The following is a 6,195-nucleotide window of genomic DNA, read 5'->3' on the forward strand; positions in this document are numbered from 1 at the left end:
TATAGAGCACAATTAGAAACATTTTTTTTTCTTTTGTTAGGGAGATGACAGGTCAGTCCTGTTAGGATGAGTAAGCGTCCTTAGCCAGACAAGGAGAAAGGTGAAGGCAGTCATTCAAGTAAGGAGAAGCCCAGACACAGAGGTGTCCGTGCAACCTAGGAAGCTTCACTGTGAAGGTAAAATCTCAGTTAAGCTATTAAATGTGTTTCTTGCCCTTTGAGACACAATATTGCCACTGAAAACAGCCCTCTGTAGGAGAGGGAGAGACCTAAGTTACAAATTTGGATTCCTATGTGAGCTTTGCCCTAGACTGGGCAACCTCTCACAGTTCAGTGTCTCATTTGATAAATAAGGTAATTGGAGCAGATGAGCAACACACCTCCATAGCTATAAAGCATTTTGAGGTCCTTAAATGAGATAAATCTACTGAATGTCTAGACATAATAGGCCAGACACTGACAATTCCAACTTATTTTCAGCTAAGTAAGCAATGTAATTGGTTCTAGTTAAGTGCATTTTCATAAAATGCTTAAATCGTTTAAATAATAGCATGATTGTAGCAAATTAAAAAATGTTTTCTGCCTATTTAAGAATATTTCTGCCAGGGGAAAAATTTAGTGTTAATGGGAACCTGGCAGACATGATCTAAATTACCTAGTTAAATTCAAGAGTCTTATTGATAAAATTTGTTTGGCAAAATTTCAAAAAAAAAAATGCTGTAGAATTATGCCAGAACTACCACACTAAACTCTATGCTTGGAAAATTGTTTCTTTCTATAGAAACCTGAAATCTAAATATGGGGATATCAATAGGTTCATTTTTGCTCTCAGAAAGTTTCTCAGAGAGAAAAAAATCCATTCGCCATCAACTCAGGAAATACCTGCTTCTGTAGCTAAAAAATCAATACTTCATCAACTGGGGTTTGCACTGTTTCAAATAATAGTATTTATTGAATATGAAATGAGTGTTAAAGACACTGTGCTTAGTATATTACACATAGATAATGTGAAATATGAGATACATTTAATCATCCCAACAATCCTAGGATACGGGAATTGAACTCAGGGGCACTCAACCACTGAGCTACATCCCCAGCCCTATTTTATGTTTTATTTAGAAACAGGGTTCACTGAGTTGCTTAACACCTTGCTTTTGCTGATGCTGACTTTGAATTTGTGACCTTTGGGTCTCAGCCTCCTGAGAGCTGCTGGGGTTACAGGCATGCGTCACCACGCCCAACCTATTATCTTATTTTGAGGCTGAATGCACACTCCTTATTCCTATGGAATACTTCTGCTTAGATTCCACAACACTTGTTTGCTCTCTCATCCTGGTGAAGACAAAGAACTTCCAGGTGGCTGTACCAAGTCTTTTTAAAGGCACAGTTTAAAAGCATAGTTAGATTCTACCACTGGGGAGAGCTACTATGTAAAAAAAAAAAAAAAAAAAAAAAAAATTGCCACCTATGGATTCTGATCTGAAAATGTCTTTCTCTTGAGAAAAGGACTTTTCTACACTACCCCTCTAAATATGTCACTGTTTTGCTTAACCCAGGAAACCTATTAAAAATACCTAGCATGACATGAGCACCAATAAGAAGAGATCCTGGATTGTACCCAGTTGTATTAATTAGTTCAAGTGGCCCAGCAAAGTAGGTGCCACAACCACACATTTATTTTCTCATAGTTCTGGAAAACGGAAGTCCAAGATCAAGGTTTAGGCAGGGTTGGTTTCTTCTGAGACCCCTCTTCTTGGCTTATAGATGGCCACATTCCTTCCGTGACTTCATATGATCTTTCTGCTATGCCTGTTGGGTCCAAATTTCCCCCATTTATAAAGACACAAGACACATTGCATTAGGTTTTAATTTAATTTAATTACTTCTTTTAAGAATCTCTTTTCAAATACAGTCACATCAAGGAACTTGACATTAGAATTTGAACCTATGAATTTGGGGGCAGAAAATTCAGCCTTACTGAATAAGGCTTACTTTAACCCAGATCTTATTCCCTTTTGCTTCAGGATGGTGGGGAAGTAGTGGAGGGGTTGAGGCTGGGAAGGGGAGTAGATTGGGTGGACTTTGACTTGGAGCAATAGCTTGAGACAACAGCTTTTGACCAATGGAGATGAAAGTGCTTCATTATTTGGGACTTTCCAAAGAGAAGGAAGCCTCTCTGACATGCCCCTCCCCATCCTAAACTGCACCTCCTCCAAGTTTCCAACCTTCAAGCCTGGTGTCTCCTCTTTATTCATTACTTCAAGTGCCTTCTTCACCACTTCTCAGCCCTCCTGGTCCTGGGGCGAGAAACAGAGGAGAGAAGAGACTGGAGGTGACCATCTTTGCTTTCATTTCTTTCCCTGTGGTGTATCCTCTAATATTTTTATTGCTTCCATACCTTTATTGTATGCTTTAGCAGTCTCTCATGTCTACCACGTGTCTTCCTTCCAGGTAGAGGGAGAAAGAGAGGAGGTGAGACCAATTGCTTATAGTTGCACCTCAGGCAAAAGAATGGGTCTATAAAATGGCTTATGAATGAAAGATGCATTACACCACCTGGGATTTTGTTTTCGTCCTCAAGGTGGCCTCAAATACACACTGGAAATAAAGGCTCTGAATTGAAAAGGATTGGGCCAAGGTGGCAGGGCTTGCATCTTTGAAACAAAACAATGTATACACTGGAGAGACACTACAATTTTAAAGTAGCAATATGAAGCCTAGGAAGGAAGTAGAAGCATGAGAAAAGAAAATCAGAGAAATAGAATTGAAAGGAAAAATGGTGAGACTAACATGGGGATTTAAAAAAATTTTTTTTTATGAACTGAACAGAATATGATCTGAGTGAAAAGTGCTCATCCACCGAAGATCGACTGCTGGGAACAATGTCATAAAATGAACATTAGCTGGCAATGGTAAGTGCCTTAAAGTGCCTTTGCAAAGACAGAAATAGGAGGAAAACAAAACATGTCACTATGCCTGAAAACCACTTATAGAAGAAAGCTTCTAAAAGTAAAAGGGACCGAGAAAGGAATGAATACCACATGACCATCCCATTTATCTTGACTGGGAATCTTTTGGAGACAAATTCGTTTGTTCTTTTGTGGTGATGCCTCACACTTTAGACCAGTCCAAAAGTAAATAATTTTCTCTGTATGAAACATGCTTTCAATCACCTCCATTCTAAAGTAAGCCCCCTTCCCCTTTGGCTATTTGTGTAAACAAGTTAGGGAGGAATTGCTTTGAACTGATCCTGCAAAGTGTAGCTTTTATGTCCACTTTACATTGTAGGTCTTGAGAAAGAATAAAGCAAACAAAACATTTCAAAGGATTTGAGCCCAAATGGAATTTGAGTTCTGGATTCAGCTTGATTCCCACCCCCCACTCTTCTTTGTAAAATCTTCAATTCAGGGTATTTCTTGTTCATGAACAACTCCTAATGAACATGAACTTCACCAATAAAACAGATTACAGACTTGTGGTTAGAAAGGGATTTGTTGGCTTAGTTCTCTGACTTCAGACAGCACATGTGCATCTATAGACTAACCTCTTTTCATAGGATATAAAAAAATAATTAAATCCTGAGTTTTAGAGTCATTTCAGAATCAATCTTCCCAATTTGTATGAGATTAATGTATTTTATTCTGAAGCTGGTCAGGCTTCTTTTGTATGTTAGAAGAACTGAGTTCAGATTTCCTAGTTGTAAAATGGTGAGCATTACAGAATTACATTTTTGGTATAGGCTTATAGCCCTAATTAGTCAACAAGTACTTTTTGAACAGCTGCTATGTCAAGGCACTGCTGTAGGTGTTGTGGGAGATGTGACTATTTACAACAGGCTGTCTTTCTTCAAAGAGTGTAGAGTTTTTTGGGGAAAGACAGTTATATACACACATACTAAATATACATTTATTTGTGTTTGTATGTGATTCTGGAGATTGAATTCAGGGGCATTCTACAACCCCTTTTTATTTTCTTATTTTTAAATTTAGAAACAGGGTATTGCCAAACTGCTGAGAATGACCTTGAACTTGAGATCCTCCTGCCTCCATCTCCCAAGTAGCTGGGATTAAAGGTGTGCGCTACTGCACCCAGTTTATACTAAGTCCGACACTTGCTCTCCACAGAGACTTTATCAGACAGTTCTTTTATGTAGTAGTATCATGAAAAAGATGATGAAAAGAAATATGACTTTCAGGCCAAAGGAAAAGCACATGAGGTGATTTTTATATCATTGGTAGTGGTAATGTTTATGAATACATAATTTGTTCTTCTCAACTAGATTTCAGCTCTGAGGAAAGTTGAGTTCCACCACGTATCTTTGTATACCTTCCACAAAACAAAAACACTTGGGGATCAATTAGCCATGGAGCTAACATCGTATGATGATTAGCAAACATGAACTCATCTAAGAAAGTTTGGCTATTAGAGTTAATCAAAATTTACAGGGACAAAGAATTTAGCAAAAGGATGAGTGCTACACAGAAGGAAAGGCATTTTTTCTCACTGATTTCCATTCCAGATTTAAACCTTGGTAAGCCAATGTTCAAATCATTGCTATTATTCTGATCATGAGCTATATTGTAGTAGCTCCATGGATAATATCTTATTCTTTGCTTTTGCTGTAAACATGCTACACATCAAATATATTCCTGTGTATCCTGAGCTTAATGTTAATACTTGAATTTTATTCTTTAAAAGTAACATTAGCAACATCTGTTAAAAGATGGATAATAAACAATAATACAATTAGTTTCAGTAAAATATATTTTAGTTTCCTCACATCTACAACTATCCCAATAATTTCCTTGGTGACTAAACTAATGGTATTTCATCAGAAACCCACAATCCAGACAGACTGAAATTCATAATTTTTTAGAAACCTGAATCAAAAGAGAATATATAACCTTTCTTACAAATCTATTCCAGTATCTGAACTTTCTTGAGGAGAGTGCTTTCTGAGGCTGGATCTTTCCTTCTCCTGGTCAATCCATTTTCTTTCCTTCTACCTTTAATAGGTAGAGAAGAAGAAATGATCTTTCTTTGTGACACAGATGGTAGGTGTGCATACTATTATGTCAGTAATACATAAATCATACCCATTGTTTAAGATTAAATATCTACAAGAGTCATTGATTTATTCAACAGTGGGCATTAAAAAAGAAAAAACAAGGATGGATAGAAGACTCTTTTGTCTGATAAAGTAAAAGGCAATCTGTATCTTTTCTAGAGTTTTATGTCATTTTCAATATAGTTACCCCTGATGACCAATTCACTTGGAATTAAAGAGCATATTCCATGGAAGACATTAGACTTTTGATGTTTAAATCTTTTAAAAAATGATTTTTACAGGCCATCTCACAAAGACATATTTATTCGTGGCTAAAAAATGAAGGACAAGATTTCTTTTATGAAATGTTGTCAGCCTCTACTTTATCTAAAAAAGTTTCTTTTAAAATGGCTGTACTGTTTCAGAAATTTTGTTTCACTCTGTATCTGTGTTAGTGTCTTTTCTCTCTTATCTTGCTTTTTCAAGGCAACGGACAAAATTCCATTTCTTAGAACTGAACCAAAAAGTTAGGGCCTAAATAAATCTAATGCTTAATAAGAGAATATTGAACCCAGTCAATTTTTAAAGAAGAGAATGTAAAGCATATCATATTCTGCTTCTGTAATTATATTAGTTTTCTTGGAGAGAACAGAGAAGCAACAGGGTTCATCCAGGTGCTGTGTATTAAGAATTAAATAATAAAGATATATAAATATAGTTGATTATTGTATTAAGTTAAAAGCAACTGCAGTGTATAAAAATTTATTGTTCCAAAGCCTTGTTTAAGGAAAACCACTTTATTATGGGATTTATATTACCTGCTTAGCTAATAAACTGCATAACAAAGACATAATTTTGTAGGTGAAAAGCCAAGTTCATTAGCACTTAAGTCATCTAAAATAGATCATGTCAAGTGTTCTAAGGGTTTTGAATCCAATGAAAACATCCATTAGAATGAATAAAAATGATTCTAACATCATCACCATTTTTAAATCTTTTTCTATTTAGATATACACGACGTCACCATTATTTACATCATCATCATTGTCATAATCATTAAATATTTATTTTTTATTTTTATTTTTTTAAATTATTTTTTAGTTGTAGATGAACATAATACCTTTATTTATTTATTTGTTTTTATGTGGT

Source organism: Callospermophilus lateralis, chromosome 3, assembly GCF_048772815.1.
Source record: "Callospermophilus lateralis isolate mCalLat2 chromosome 3, mCalLat2.hap1, whole genome shotgun sequence".
Classification (NCBI taxonomy): domain Eukaryota; kingdom Metazoa; phylum Chordata; class Mammalia; order Rodentia; family Sciuridae; genus Callospermophilus; species Callospermophilus lateralis.